Source organism: Phocoena phocoena, chromosome 8, assembly GCF_963924675.1.
Source record: "Phocoena phocoena chromosome 8, mPhoPho1.1, whole genome shotgun sequence".
NCBI lineage: Eukaryota > Metazoa > Chordata > Mammalia > Artiodactyla > Phocoenidae > Phocoena > Phocoena phocoena.
In genome coordinates, this window is record NC_089226.1 from 95,715,728 (window position 1) to 95,732,545 (window position 16,818).

A 16,818-nucleotide genomic window follows, 5' to 3' on the forward strand; every position below is an offset into this window, starting at 1 on the left:
GGAACAATGCCCGAGACCAGAGACCCCAGACAGACCCTCAGGGCCTCCCTCCTCACGCACAGGGTCTGCTTCCTCATCTATGCTCCGGCTTGGTCTCACCTCCACCGGCCTCCTGTCCCATGTAGTCTCCTGAGTTTTTCCAGGCCACTCTGCCCAGCCCCGCCGTGAGCCCTCCTTGCTCTTGTCCCTTCTACTTAAGGAGCCAGAGAAAACAGCTCCAGCCTCTTGTGCCCCGACGAGAACAGGGAAGCCAGGGTGCCCAGTGAGGGGAGTGTGGCAGGGGGCCTCACATAAACATGAGAGGTGACGAACCCAAATCAACACAGAAAATAAACTAGACCAACATTTCCTATCATGTGTTCCAAAGAGCAGGTATTTACCAGAAATAAAGAATTCTCTGGTCAAATAAGTTTTGGAAAAGCAGAGTCAAGCAGGTGTTTCTAGCAGGACTTCCCAGAGTCCCTAATACACTAACGTGTATGGCAAATTTCTGAGAGGGAGAGAGAGAATGCAGCATTTCCCAAACTTTTTTTTTTTTTTTTACCACCAAGGAACCCTTTTATCACAGCAGATTTCTCAGGACCAATGTTCTATGGAACATGTTTTAGAAAACACAAAACTAGATCTAAGCAATCCAGTTTCCAAGTCGAGTATTTAATCTAACAAGGAATTCAGGGATTGAGTGGGACAGACAGAGGCTTCCCACCGGAAGGCAGACACGAGGCAGAGGTCTAGCTCTGCCACTCTCTGTCAGGGGTCATTTCACTGCCCGCCCTGCCGTCCTCTGGGGCTCTTTGGGGGATCAAAGGAAATGTGTAAAGCCCCTTTTAAAGTACAGTTCTGTAAATTTAAGGACCTAAAGAGCAAACTCCCCTAGGGAGGGAAGACACACTTTACGATATGATTCGATGTGTAAAAGTTCTTTGCAACATTTAAAAGAACGTATCTGTTGAAAAGCAAGATACACCTATGCAAGGTAAAGATGAAACAGTGGAAGAAAAGCAAAGATGAGAAAGAGCTGCAGTGTGGGCAGTGAAGGGTGGCAGGGCAGAAGAAGGCTGGCAGGAGGCAGAAGCCCTGAGTCTGGATCCGTCTGCCCCTGACCGCCCCCAACCCCCGCCCCCGTGTGGCCATGGTCAAGTCCCTCCTCTTCCTCTGTATATGAGGTTGGGTGGGGAGAGATGATCTCTGAGGCCCTCCCAGCCCTCACATCAGAACTGAAACCTCTTACACTGCTTTGGGGAGTCCATCTCCCCAGAGGATCTGTCCAGGTGGGTACCTGCAAGGTACCGAGGGAAAGGACAAAATTGTGCCCAAGGAGAAGCCCCCAGGGCTAGCCAGAGAAGCTGAATCTATCCCCAGTATGAACTTGGCCATGAAACTGGAGGGGGAGCCACACATGAGGAACCAAGTAAATGCAGAGTCAGAGCAGTCCCCCTGCCCATGTCTAAGAGGCTCATCTATTCAGGCTCTAACTTCTCGCTCTGGGATGGAGAGCTCACCAAAGGTAACTGGGCAGGCAGAGGCCAAATTTCAGCCTGGTTTGCTGTAGGAGCCTTTGAGGGAAACAGGTCCTCGGAGTCCAAGATGTCACAAAGCCAGGCTTGATGGATGAGGGAGCTAATGGCTCCTGGAGTCTGCAGGGTAGGGGGACGTCTGTATGCTCACACTGAGGGGTCCCTTCAGCCCCACTCGTGCATGGCTTTTCCTATTCTTCACAAGGAGGTTCATTTTCCACTTGCTGCAAAGTCTACAACTAACTGCTTGGGAGGCTGAGGGACAGTCATACAGAGCGCTCCAAACTTTTTGCATAGCTAAGAGCCGTCTGGACTTGAGCCCCGTGCCGAGGGGCATGCGTGTGTGTATGTGTCTGCGTCTGTACATACTCGTGCACATGCGTGATGGGCAGAGAGATGTTCCCCAGCCCAAGGCTTACACCGGGAGGGTGAACGTGTGGCGGTGAGGTCAGGAGACTGGCTGGCTGGTGCTTGGTGACTATGTCTGGGGACATGGGGGCGCTGACAGTGTCTGCTGCTCTGAAAGTATGCAGACTCAGTGACAACACAGTACGCGATGGGGTCTCCAGGGGTGTGGGGAGGCCCTTGTCTGCACAGAGATTGGGAACCAGGGACTGGAGGGTCTGCTTGTGATGGGGGGGGCACGTGTCCCTGCAGGCCTCTGAGTATCCGAGGGCTGCTGGATGGGAGGTGTGCGAGAGCATGAGCCCCTAAAAGGGGGAGCGCCTGCATGCACACAAACCCATGTGAGCTGGTTGGTGGCAGCAGCCGGGGATCCTAATCCCAGGCCCACCTCTGTACCAGCTCACCCTAGGACTTTGGCTGAATCACTTCCCCTTACATGGGAGGAGTGGACAAAATTGTCTGAGTTCTGCAGTCTGATCCCCTGAAGTGGCGGGGGGAGGTGGGATGCAGCCCCACTAGAGAGGGGCCTTATCCCCCCACCCCTGCAGCAGTCTCCCCCAGCAGCCGGGTCCCAGAGGCCAGAGCTCTGTGGGACTTCTTCAACTGCTCGTGAAATACTGGGGCACACACAGCCCCGGCCTGCTCAGCCCCAGCAAAGAGGTCTGAGTTTGGGGGCAGAATGGCCAGGGATGGGGGTTGGAATTTCAGAGCCACAATCCTGGCCGAGGCTGGATTCAGCTTCCCCAGCACCACATCCAACTCCTAGCAGCGTCCTATGGGCTCCAGGCTAGTTTCCCAGCTACAGGGCATCAGCCCCATGCCAGCCACAGAAGCTATCCTGGCCCACCATGATCAATACCCTGCACCTCGGGGACTGGGGGAGGTTCCAAACTGTAAGAGGAAAAGCTGAAATCTCTTCCGCACAGCCGTAGGTTGAGGTCAGCGTGAAGGGGCAGTATCCTCCAATGGACCCCTTTCTTCAACCATCTTTCCTTCCCTCGTTTCATTTTTATTCTTTTTCGCCAGAAAGAGTTTAATTGAGTCTCCTTAGGGAGATGCAGCTCCATCTAATTCAGCTCTTAATTAACCCAGCACATCCCAAAGAGGCTGCAGAACTACTCGTAAATTAAATATGAAAAGCATTATTTATCTAGGAACAGCCTTCTAACCGCTCTGACTCTGACGTTTATGGTTACTAATGAAGATGGATTTGGAGGGAGAGAAGTCAGAGAGGAGTCTACTGCCTGGCAGAGAATGAAGCCCTCGGGCCTCATGAGGGTCTTCCAGGGCATGGAGAGGGTAGTCATCGCATCCAAGGGGGAGTGCCCCCCAGTCCCTGCTTCTCCAGATCTCAGAAAGGAGAATCAGGACAGGCTCAGGTGTCCAGCGGGTTGTTGGACAGGACCCTCTCCCAGCAACTGCCAGACCACTCTCGCTGCCCCGTTTTTCATTCCCAGCCCTCGTTCTGACCTTCGCCACCCTTGACTCGCCACTTAACCGCTCTGCTCCTTGCTGCTCCCTGTCTCCATCCTGTTCCTCCAGACCCCTCAGCGCTGGGCCGTTGCTGGCTAAGGCCACGCCTCCAATACGTGAGGCCCTCCCCTCCCTCCAAATGGCCACAAGTAGCCACATCAGGAGACTCTCATCTTGGCTTTCAAGGAGCAAAAGATGCCTCTTTCTCTATGCACTTGCACAGAGCAAAAGAAGAAGCCAAAAGTCATCTGGAGCCTGGAGGGTCCAAAACAGGAAGCAGTTGTAATCTGATTGGTTACCATTTCTCTGCCATCACCTCGCCAACTCCATCTGTCACTGGAGGGTTTGCCTTGGGAATCATGCCTTACTCATCTTTATAAGCCAAGTCCAGTGCCCGGCATATAAGTACCACGAATGTTTACAGAATTGTTGAATTTGCAAGAGCAGAAGAGGGAAAGGAGGACAAGGAAAGCAGGTGCAACTGAAACCAAGATAAACAGGCAGGAAATGATCATAATTACTCCTGCTTTATTATGGCTTCAGTTCTTCAGGAAAGGCAGCTCTCTGTGAGTTCCCTTCCTTCTCAGGGCCTTCCCTTCTCCCTTGAGAGCCTCCACCCCACACAGCAACCATGGTCCCAGTTCAGCCCAGGAGTAGAAGTTCAACTTCCCTTTCTTGAAAAGCAACAGGAAGAAGGGCTTGAGTTTAAGGCTTGCTCTCTGTCGTGCTGTCTTCAACTTCTCTCCAAACGAGTCTAGGTCTTCTTTTTGACCCTTTTGGCCTCTAGCGAAAGAGGAGTGTCTGTAATTTCTCAACTCTGCCAGGTAACAGACCTCTCTTTACAAGGTTAATCCCTTCAGGCCTTACCCAGATGATCACGTAAATGGCATCTGCTGAGCTGCTCGCTCTGCGCCTGGTGTGGCACTAGACATAGTGAGGGACACCGCACAGGGGCTCTGTCCTCCCAAAGTGTCCAGTTCAGTCAAGGAAGACAAATGAGAAAGAAAAGAAGCATCTCGAAGAGCCCCACAGTTCTCCATGATGTGCGTTCGCCTTCATTGCAATGAGTCAATCAACACAACTTTGTTCAGCTACAGATGCCTTGGGGAGAAGGTAGTAACAGACATGGAGGTTCCAGGGAGATATGCCTAAAGCTCTCCCCACCTTGGCCCGGGACCCTGGACTCCATCATAGGACATACATCTGAGACCCCGGGGCCTCCACCCAGGGGAGGTTCCACTCAAGCAGCCTCTGCCTGCCCTGCAAACCTGGAGGTTCAGCATCCTGGTACTCGGAAATAGCTAGATGAAAACAACCTTTGAGGCTTGAAAGACCTTATAGTACTGTTAGCCGCCAACACAGCAGTAAAATGCTGTGCTGATCATGAGGTTCGTGTTTCCCCACTGAAACGATAGACAGCACCGAACTCGTGGACATCCAACCTGAGAATTCTTATAAAACCTCAAAGAAAAGCTGACTTCAGGAAAGGCGAGCTTCTGCCTGAGACAACAGATAAGCTGCTGCCTACAGAAGTGGATCACCTCCACCTGAGGCCACAAAACAACATTAATTTTGATTCTGCAGTATCATTTTCCTTTCCCTTCACCACGAATCTTGTCACCAACTATACTTTGACACTCTCTATTAACCAACTAAAAGATTTCTCCACGTGACCTTTCACCCCCCTGAGGTCTTCCTCCCCTTAAGAAAAAAACAAAACTTTCTGGTGTATTTTTCTCAGCCCACAATTACTGCCAACAATCGATGACAAACACCTAATAACTGTTTCTTTAAATACTTCAGAAGGTAGATTTCCTTCTAAAAGTCCTTACTTAAGTTTCCCTCATATAATTAATCTCAAATTTAATTTTAAAAAAGAGAAAAATGGACCTTGACCCCCATGTCAAAAGTATGCTTCTGTTTAGGTCATTATAACCCTATCAGCAAAACTTAGCCCATCAGAAATGGAAACTAATATTGGAAATATTTTTGCTACAATGGTTTGTTCTCTGTAGAGACACTCCACACTGTTTTGCAGAAACTGGTTAACTCCATTCAGGAAATCTTCTAATCCTGAAAGCAAAAAAAGCAAAAAGCAAAAAAAAAAAAAAAAAAGAACTGGCTCACTCCTGCTGGGGTAAACGACATTGCCAACATGGTCTGTGCACCACTGTGATACTGCTTTTTATGTGGACGTCAGGTTTATGCCACCTGCCACACTCTAACTTTTCCTCTGTTTTTAGGACAAACTTTAGAGATTTTCAGATGTTTAAAATTACCACCCCTCCAGTGGATCATGTTTCCCTGAAAAGAATGTCCAGAAACTTCCAGAAAGAGGCACACACAGACGACCTGAGAGGGCCGCCAGAGGAGAGAGCAGACTTGCTCGTTGCACCTACTAGGCAAGCTGCAGTTCCCACAGAAGGGACAAGTCAGCCGGCAAAGACGGCCCAGAACTTTCCCCTGACCCTAGTAGATGTCATAAATTACACAGCTTCTGCTCTGGAAGCTAAACCAACCATTTTCGTGTAAATATATCAGCCAGAGTTGTCATGGATGATCACGTGGCCCTTAATTTCTTCTTAAATAACCCAAGGGAATCTACACCACAGCAAACCCTTCTGGCGGCACCTGTATAAACGCTACAGGCTCGGGTAGGACAATCTAGAAGTAGACGAAAAGGAAAAGTCACCCGGATCTCTAGAAAAAAAAACAGTGGGATTTGGGACACATTTTCATTGCCTAGATTTGATCATTCTGGCCCTTGTCTTCAGGATCAGTTACAAGGACCAACAACAAGTTTTGTTTCTGGCCACTCCCTGCCTTGTGACAGCTGCCTGGTGTACTCGGCTCAGAGTCTTCAAAGCTGCTACGCGACCCTTCTCACAGCAGAAGATTAAGAAACTTACCCTGCACCACAAAGGAGCAGGGGAGACTAGCTCTTATCCAACTACAGACTACACTCTGTAAACAGCCTCCTAATCAACAAAATGTTGGCAATAGTGAAGACCTGAAATTCCCAGGTGAATGCCTTGCTGTCTGACTTTGCCCTTGGCCAAAAGGGAGGACCAGTGAAGACAGAAGCAGCCCCTGACAGGTCCTGACTCGGCTTTCTCGCTTAGCCCTTGGTGTTCTCCAAGCCACAACAATGACCACACACCCTCCTGTTCTGGCTCATATGAATGACTGCTGCTTCTTTACCAGTTGTGGCCTGAATCTCACTCCATTCCTCCTGCCTTCTAGGAAAGACTTATTAAGATACCAGTCATAGAATTAACACCTCTTCCTGACAGCATCCGATCCAGAGCAAAGCCCTACTTCCTTGAATCCTCCTCCCCAAATCACTTAAACAAGCCCAAATCCTAGAAGTCTTTTCTAACACCCTCTCGCTGCAACTGCCCATGTTCCCCATGAGGTGTGTTTCTCCTTTGTTGCAATGAGCCAATAAACCAAGTTTGTTCAGCTAGAGGTGTGTTTCTGGTGACCTTTGGCTGGAGGGCTCTGGCACATATATAAGCAACTCGACAAGAGACAGAAGGTGGTACATGCTATGAAACGCAGCTCAGCTCAAAGGGGAAATTGTATCAGTATGGAGAGTCCTGTACATGAAAATAGCATCTTGTAAGCATTTCTGGATATGTTGGGGCAGGAGGAGGTTTTTTTGTCTTTTTTTTTTTTTTTTCCAGAAGTAGACTAGACTGAACTAAATGAGCACAACCCAGACAGCCAGAAAAACATGTCTTGATCAGCAAGATAATTAGGGACCCAGATATGAGGAAGAGGAAGACATTGTCAATGTTGACATTCTTCTACTGGCCACAGAGTGAGAGGGAGCCTAGCGCAGTTCTTGGAAGGAGTTTGTGCAGAGAGCAAGGCCTGGGATCTCCCGGGGGAAGGCTTGGGTCATAGGTGAGAAACACTGTGTTGAACCTAGGGACTCAGAGAGCTCATTAAAAAGCAGGGCTGCCTCCCGCTTTCTCACCGGTCTGACCAGTCTCCTGGTACCTGTCAGCTGGCTAATCTTTACAAAGGACTCGCAGCCCTTCTGCCGTCTCAGTTGCTTTTCTGCCCCTCGCTGCTGCCTAAAGGGAGGACACCCCTTGCCTCACCCCATCCCACCTCCACCTCATACAGGGAGTATCTGGGAAGGAGGCTGGAGGGCTACATGTGTGCAAAGCAGCAACAAGTTTACCACCAAAAGCATGCGGGACCACAGAGGAGAGAGCACATCTGAAAAGAAAGAAAAAAACCATCCTTATGGTGAAAAAACGTTGAACATATTTTGCGGGGGGTATAATGCCCTCCACGTCAAGAGAGCGAATCAAAATCAACCAGACGAGAGCTCTCCTCTCCACAAAGAGACAAACAACTCACTGAACGCACAAGGACACGTGGGCCCTTCACCTAATTAGACTCTTCTGCTGAGCTGTCCCCCGCTAACCTTCCTTCCCAGCTTTCTCTTCACCTTACCAAACACCGAATACCAACACCACGCCAAAGGGTTTTTGCATTTCATTATAAAATGACTGACGCAGGAGCTCTTCTTTTACAAATGAGGAAACGGGGGCCTCACAATATGACGTAGTGGGTGATAACTGAGAATCCAATTCAGGGTCTTTAACCCTGGATCCATTGCTTGTTTGTCTGTTTGTTTGTTTTTTCCAACAGCACGAGCTCAACTCCAGTTTCTAAAATCTGCGTCACCTAGATTGGGACAAGCTTCCCTCCTTGACGTGTTAGAGCAAGGTTGGAACACCCTGGGTAAAACGTAGGTTAAAGCCTAGGTAATCAGTCTACAGAGGGTCCAAGGCCTTTGCTATTAAGAAACATGTCAGAGGCTGCATGCAGCTGACACAGTCCTCGATTATTATAGCCCAGGACCCAGTTGCCTTTTTTCCTTTCCTATAACATGCGTTATGGTTACATAATTACAGTAATCGAGAAACTAAACCATTGGGTGGGCCAGAGCCCTTCTCCAGGGAGTCTGAGTGTTCTGTTCATTTCTGCCTTATAGGCATTTACAATCCTCATAATAAGTCCACCCTGGCCCGGGTTTTTTTTTTTTTTTTCCATGCCACAGCACTGTTTCAGGTTAATAGCCATTGACCACCTCACTTTCAGAATTTACTTTTCAAAGCTCAGTCTGACTCTGGTAGGTTGCTGAGGTATCCCTTCGAAATTTTTGGCTCTTCTGGTTGTAGATAGCTGGGGAGCCATCATGCTTTAGCTCCCAGATATTTTGTCAGGAAGTATCTAACAGACCTCAGTTCGCATTTCTAGATGGTAGTTTCAAAAGCTCAGACTCATAATTTTTGTTGCTACTCCTAATACTAGACAGAGCTAAAGGGTTAGAGGGACTTTCTATTAAAGTCACCTTTTAAAATTGAGTCTGGGACTCATTCTTGGTAGTAGAATCAAGATGGCACCTGCATAGCATTGCAAGGTGAGTGGCTTCTCTAAGTCCTGCTTCCTGTGCCCAGCCTGAACTAGGACTCACATCCACCTAGTAGGATGGGACCTCACTCTTTTTCAGGAACTAGAGAGGAGGCAGCCCTCAGATGCAAAATCACCAGCAGATAGATTTAACCTTAATTATGGGCCCTGTGTATTTCCAGCAGCCATTTCTCTTCTTACCCTTGGCCGAGGCAGGTCCTTTAACTGAGCCTCAGTTTTCCCCTTCTGTGTAATGAAAGAGGAGTTGGACCACACAATCTTTAGGTTCTCCTCCAGCTCTATGACATTATGACATGGATTAAGTGGGGTGAGATGAGGCACTCAAGAGAGGAAGAGTGGCTGGAGATCCTTTCTATCAGATTGACATCTGCCATTCAGGTCCATCCCGGCCCCCCTTCATACAGCTGCAGGCAAATCAAACTCCCATCACGTCTCACCTAGACTACATCCCACCGCCCAGTTGAAACTAGCTTCAGGAGATCCCACTGTCTTCAGAACCTGAGCTATCAGGAAGGAAGACACACCCTTAACACCCTTAAGGGTGTGGCCTCTGCCCACCTCTCTGGGCTCGCAGTTTGCTGTGCTCCCTTAGATGCCATGCTCCAGGATTTGCTGCTCTCTTTCTGATTCCCGTTCTCCCCCGCTCCTCTCCCTCTCCCCTCCCCCTTTCTCAGGCCACTGAGTATTCCATTCAATCAACAAGAATCCCCAAGCCTGCTACTCCACCTAATTAACCCCCCTGCATTCTTCAAGATGGGCTCTGCCCTCACATCCCCTCCCTGTGAAACTTCCATCAGCACCACAGCACCATGGCCTCCTGCACCACTCCCATCCATCCGGTGCACCCCTAGCAGAACATTCGGGAATCACACTACTTTGTCATTCTCAGTCTCTGTGTCTGTCTCTAGATGAGACGTACTCCTTGAACACGAGGAAGCGGTTTTTTCTCCGAGCACTCTGCCTGGCACTCAATACAGACTCCGTACACGTTTGTTGAAGCAATGAATAAGAAATGAATCAATTGGCCGCCAACTTAATTGGAAAACGTGAAGAGACAGTTAAAGATTACAGAGTAGAAAGGTGCCGAACCAACGAGGCAGACAGTGTTTTCGAAGTTCACGGTCAGGCTCTGTGAACCAAAACAAACAGGTTGTTTTGGTTTTGCTTTTGTCGGGAATTGAAAGCGTTTTGGTTTATGTGGCGAGGGTGTGGGGGCTTCATCATAAAAGCAGTGCTTCGAGATTAATCTGGAAGTGGTGTCCACCACAGATTTGAAGAGGAAATCCAGACAGCGGCTGGAAGGTTAGTTATTGCGCCAACCCATGTCCCAGGTAAGAAAAAAGTCATTTTTTTCGCTTACGAGGGAGTCTCAGGCACTCCAGTCCCCACCCCAGCCCCACCCCACCTTGACCTTCCATCTTCCCATCATCTCCTCGGCTTGTCTCCCTGTCAAGGCTCCAAGCAAGAGCCGGTCCAAGACGGGGAACCAGTCCTCACTCAAAGCTGGCATGTCTGAAGTAAAATCGGCAAGTGCTTTCTTTTCTTTTCTTTTTCTTCTGTAGGCCCCTGATTAGGAGATGAGGTTCCTGGAAGAAACTTCATCCCACCTTTCCCCCAACCCCCAAGCCATTAGCCAGAGCCCCTCACGACCAAAGCACATCTCCAAGCTTATACGTGGGGCCCCATCCCCTTTGGGAAGAATGAAATGGGCCCAAGCTTCCCTCTTAGGACTACGTTCTGTTCAAATGTTCTCCGTTGAAGAAACTAAGCCCCGTAGAGGTCAGATGTCTTGCCCAAGGTCACACAGTTAGTTAGCTGCCGAGACCAGACTTCAAACCGCAGTCTTCTGACTACGAGAGCTCTTTGTCTGTACTCGACCTGGGACTGGAGGAAGAGCTGATTCCGCTGCTTGCTGCAGGGAGTACCCCATGCCCTGGCTCCTGCCCGTGTTGCCACAGTGACCGCTACCAAGTTCACCTGCCTCCAGGGATGGTAGGAGCTGAGCGCTTGTTTTCTTTGACCCCTGCTGTCCTCATGAAGTCCTAACTGACAGAGCAGAGCTCTTCTGGAAGGTGAACAGGAGGCTCAGGACAAAGAGAAGAATGTCATGGCCCCCTCCCCAGGTGCCCGCATGGCTGGCTAGGACCCTGGTAAGGAAGGAGCGATCCGCCCAGGCTGTTTCTCACGGGCTCTCACTCTCCATCCCTGATGCATATGCCACTCACAGACTGTTGATTCCCAGGGGGGTGGTGGGGGTGGGGGGGCGGTGAATAACGAGCTGTGAATTTTCTAGAGTTCCTAGCATGTTACTGAGGATAAATTCAGGTGAGGGGCAGAGGGGTTGACGTCCCAGGCAGAGTCGAAAGCTGCTCTCTGCCTCAGAGGCACAAGCAGCCATGGGAGCCTCACCTGTTCCGGGCTGCCTGTTCTCTTTGCCACCAATAAAAAAGGACGGCCAAGATCTCTTTCCAAGTTCTATTAATAAAGCCATTCAGCAAAGGCCTGGCGGCACTCGTGCTATACCAGATGCTATGGGAGGTTCAAAGAAGTCCAACACCTCTTCAATCCCCCCTCCTCCATTCCAGCTACATCCCCTACACACTAGTATACGGGCATTTAAGATCATTTCCCAAAGTTGTCCTCAGCCCTCCCAGCATGGCCCATCCTCCACGATAATAATAAAAACTTAAAATTTAAAAATTGAAAAAACCTCTTCACACTTGATCTTTCTTATGTACAAGATGAAGGTCCCCAAAGCACTTTTAATCATATCCCTACTGAAATTCCTTGAGTGATTTCTCCTGAGTGGGTTTGAAGTCTGGTCTTGCTGCTAACTAGCTGTGTGACCTTAGCCAAGTCCCTGGACCTCCCGGGGGCTTAGCTCAACCTCTCTGGGCCTTCTGTAGAAAAAAGTCTAAAATCCGCAGCATGGCAGCCCAGGCCTTCCCAGAACCGGTGCCACCACCGTCTCCAGGCTGCTCTCCTGCCGCTATCTGCCCTGAGCCCACAGTTGCTGTCTGTCCATCTCTTACAGAACTTGTCCCATTCTGAGTCTCATTCGAGTTATTTGGTTCTGGTTTGTCTCCCAGCTTATCTCCAAACTCCCTGGGGGCAGAGAATCTCTGTAGCTTCCAGAGGGCCCAGCACAAGGCGTGAAACACGGTAAGTAACTGTCAAGTCGTCAATGAGATGTTGAACAAATACCCCTCATTCCTTCCAGGAAGCCCCCTGCTGCCCTCCCCGAAAAGGTCTGACTGCAGATTCCAGAGTCAAGCTTCTCCAATGCGGTCCATGGACAACTGACAGCAGAAATACCCAGCAAGCTTGTCGTTAAAGATGCATGGTCCCAGGCTCCACCCCACACCTATGCAATCAGAACCTCTGGGGAAGGCTCACCCCAGGGAGCCCCCCTCCGCAGACTCTACAGCGGGGCCCTTGTGCAAGAAGGGTGTTACACGTGCTCCCCGAAGCAGCCTGGGATGGAGATGGGGTGAAAGGGGTGGGGACTGTGATTCTGCGCCTGCTAACTGAGAACTCATCTCCGTCTCCCACGGTCACGATCCAAGTCATGAAGACAGAGGCACCGCCTCCCTGCCCCATTCTGCTCCCCTCCACCACCTGGCGTTTCTCCTCTTTTTGCCTCCCTCCTCCTTCCCCATCAGCCCAGCAGGGCTGGAGGCTGCACTTGCCTTCAGCCAGCCTATCCCTTCCTCCCCAAGGCCTCCTATCTCTTCTTCCACTGGATTTAAATTTCTTCTCCAACCCCACCCCCCAGACAAAGGAGTAACTCTCTTCCTCCTCTTTGCCCTACCCACCAGCATGCTAATGGGTTTTATAAAACCAACGTGAGCAGCATTTCCAGCCGCGCGCTTTATATCATACCTAATTAAACCTCTGCTGGTTACCCAGGCGGCCTCCCCTCCGTCGCGAGGCTTCAGACCGGCAGGGCCCCATGATACCTCTGATGCCAAGTGTCTGTGGTCGTGCGGGCACCATCACAGGACTGGGACACAAGGGCCCAGGCCAGTACAAGAACTGGGGCTGACTGGGCACATCTGGGGAAGCCACGTCCCCCATCTTAGCCTCTGAAGAACAAAGGATTTGGACCAGACCATCTCTGGGAACCCTTTGGATCTAAGGCTCTAGGACTAGAGTACTTTAATACTCTAAGACATATTAATCCTGGACAGAGGGCTGCAGGGTGAGGGGCAAGGTCCCCAAAGCCCAGAGAAGTCCTCTTGATGGTGCCTATCAAGTCTCAGCTTCACATTTTAGCAGCTGCTACCCCGGGGAGAGGCCATAGGGCTGGAACAACCTGAGGGTATTTGCCACAAGAAGCGAGTACTCGGCCAGAGTGGGGAAATCATAGCAAACGCTCACGCAGCCTTTACTCAGAGGCAGGCAGCATTCTGAGCACTTTATATGCATTAACTCATTTAATCTCCACAACACAGCCAATAGGTAGGCACTATTATTATCCCCATTTTACAGATGAGGTACAGGTAGGGGAAACAGTTTGCACAAGGTCACAGAGTTGGTGGTGGCAGAGCTTGGATTTGAACCCAGGGCGAGTCTCTGAATCCATGCTCTCAACCCCAGCCGTTCAACTCCGTCACCTTCTCACACTCTTGGAGAAGATTCACCCCATCCTGCTACCCCATCACAGGGTAGTGGAGACATCACCTCCATGGGAGGCATCATCACGAGTGTCATGTCTTTGAGGTCGAGAATCAGATGGCCTTCCTTTGATGAGACCAAATGTTGACATATTTCGACAATGGATACCATAGGGCCTAAGCCCTTGGCAATATTGTCCAGAAAAAAGCCCTTTGGTGTTCTCACCTTTCTTCACTCCCTCTTTCTTCCCGGGACCCTCTTCTCACCTCCGCACTACCACCCCTATCCCCAGCCCACCTGCACTGGGAGTGAAGAGCACAGGACTTCAGAGACAAAAGACCTGAGTTTGAGCCCCATTCGGTCACCTACTATGACCTCAGATCTCCTAGCCTCTTGGCTCAAGAGGCAATACAGTCGAATGACAGGCGTGTGGGCTGGAGAAAGCCACCCGCGATCACCTGTGCGTCTCTGTCACACACTTTCAAGGAAGTAGGCTTCCCTACTCGTGAAGCGGGGCTTTGCTGGGCTGGCAGGAGGGTAATGCATGGAACCTAGCTCTGGGGTAGGCACATGATTGAGTGCCGGGCCATGCCAGGGGTGCTCACGCAAGCATGGCCTCACTTCACACCATGGATGAAGCAACCTCCTCTCCGAGGTGGGACTTGGTGCCCAAAGTCAAAGGGGGCTCAGCCTCCCACGAGGGAGCTTCGTGGGCAGCCCTCGGGCGGCCAGGGGCCAGCTGCCAGCTGCCGGGATTCCTCACTAAGGCCTAAATCATTCTCCACGTTTTTCTGTCACCTTCCTCCCTCGCCCTTGTGATGCCAACTCACCAGTACACGCCTGTATTATGGGAAGGCACCTCTTCAGATATGCTGCCAGCAACAACCTGGGACACAGTCTCCAGAAAACCACGGACCCTCCCCTCCGCCAGCACCGTGCGCGTCCTACCTCTTACCTGTGTCCGCACACCTGGAAGGCCTGTTCTCATATCTCTTCAACTCAAACCCCTGCTCCTCCTTTGAGGCTCTACTGGAACCCCGCTGCTGTCTCATGGGAAGAAACCCCCCAGGTCGGAGAGAACCACCTGCTCCTGTACACGCCATGATTATCTTACGGTTCTATCCTAGGAATCTGGGGGCGTGCCTGTGACCTATTGGATTTTCTGCTTCTTTAAGAGAAACCATGCCATGCACTTGTCCTAAACCTGCTCATAATCCAGTTTGGGATCTGGACACATAGTAATCACTCAATACACGCTTGACAAATGAATGGGGAGGAACAAAAGGACAAGCACACTGACAGGCTGCGTCAGACAACACAGAAATAGCAAACAGCAAAGATTTACTTCCCTGGTGAACTTGGCCTGGGGTGTTTCTCTGCACCAAGGACTCCCGGACCCTTTCACAGTCACCCGAGCAGTACCTTACCATCGTGCCTTTTAGATAAGGACCACAAGCCTCTTGCTAAAAATGTGTGTCTCCCTCCCCAGTGGAGAGCGGGCCCTTCCCTGTTGACTTGTAACCAGAATCTGCTAGAGGCAAGTGTGGGGCTTTGCTCCTTGGGAAGATTGGGAAAGAGCCTCCCATTACAGCATGGGATGGGGTGAAGAATGTGCCCTTTGCCTAGCTGTGGTCCATCTTTTCAGCCAGAGACAAGAGGTTTTTGCTTTTGTGTTGTTTTTTGTTTTTCGCGTTACGCGGGCCTCTCACTGTTGTGGCCTCTCCCCTTGCGGAGCACAGGCTCCGGACACGCAGGCTCAGCGGCCATGGCTCACGGGCCCAGCCGCTCCACGGTGTGTGGGATCTTCCCAGACCGGGGCACAAACCCGTGTCCCCTGCATCGGCAGGCGGACTCTCAACCACTGCGCCACCAGGGAAGCCCCAGAGACGAGAGTTTTGTACCTGGCTGGATCCTGGTTGATTGATAGAACATATTAACCAATCCGCACTTAACAGAATGTGGCCAAAGAAAGACACCTCACCCAAAAGTCAGACAGGTGGCCTCCTCGCTATATTGGCTTTTGGTCTTGTTGGGTTGGGATACATTTGGGTTTTGGGGGGAGAAATAGTTGGTGCCGTAAAGACCCCCTCTCAAAAGTTTTTCCCTGGCTCCTTGCTAAAGGAAGGACAGGCCCAGGAAAGCACTAGATGCCTCAGATAAAAAAGGGTAGCTGAAGTGCAATTTTGTCCAGAGCTAGCCTTGCAGGTGGGTCTCTGGATTAACGCCTACTCTCAGTTAGGTAGAAAACACTTCCCAGGCAGAAGCAAATGGAGGGAATAATTATCCAAAACACAGACAAAGAATTATGCACTGAGAAACTCATTACAGTACAATTTACATTGATGAAAAACTGTAAAAATGTAGTAGCAGTCTGATGAAAGTCGCATGGTCAAATAATAGTGGCAACGCCTTAGGCTAGATTATTATTGATAATCTGTTTGAAGAGTCTTTAATGGCATAGGGAAATGCAGATGCTGTAAAGAGAGAAAGCTTGACATACCACTATATACGAAGTATATACAGGCTTAACTGGGTAAAGCACCAGATCAGGAAAAAAAAACCAGACCAGAGTGCTATGTTATCTCCATGCAGTGAGGCTCTGAGTTTATTCCCTTGTGTATTTTTCTGTGTGCAGTTTCCCGAGTTTCCTATAATGAGCATATATTCCTTTTGAAATGTGGGAATCATATAAAAAAGAAGCAAAGGAGAAAAGTAGGGAGGAGAAGGAAAGTATGGGAAGAGAAGAAGGAAGCCGAGCAGAGGACCCATGATAAGGAAGAACGAGGGCATCTTCACGGCCCCCCTGAGATGGGGGACTAGACTGCTGCTTCGGGGGCAGGGGACATGATGAATCACAGCGGGAGGGAGAGGGCAGCCTAGGACCTAGTCCTAAGTCTAGAGCGGAGGCGAAGGAAGGGGCAACAGGGGGAGATTTGGGCCTCCACTTTGTGGGCCACCGCCTTTGTGCCCCAGCATCTCTTCTTTGTCACGTACTAGGGTGAGAATGCCATCTGTCTCCTGGAGCCAGTTCCCATCTGAGCAGAGCAGGTCCCTGAGAAGAAGCCCTGATTCTTCACACACACACGCACACGCACACACGCACGCACGCACGCGCTCGTCCCACATCTCGCAGCCCTGTCGGCTCATTCTTAGTCCCCCTCCACCCCCAATCCCTGGCCTCAGGCCCAGCTGCCCAGAATAACTGGAATATTCCTCCTCCCAAGTCTCCCCCTGCAGGTCCTTCTCTCTTTTTTTTCCCCCTTTTCTCCAGGGTCTGGTTTCTTTTCTTCTTTTTTTTTTTTCCTTACCCTGGGGCAGCTTCCAGCTACCCCTCTCTTTCCAGCTCCTTCTT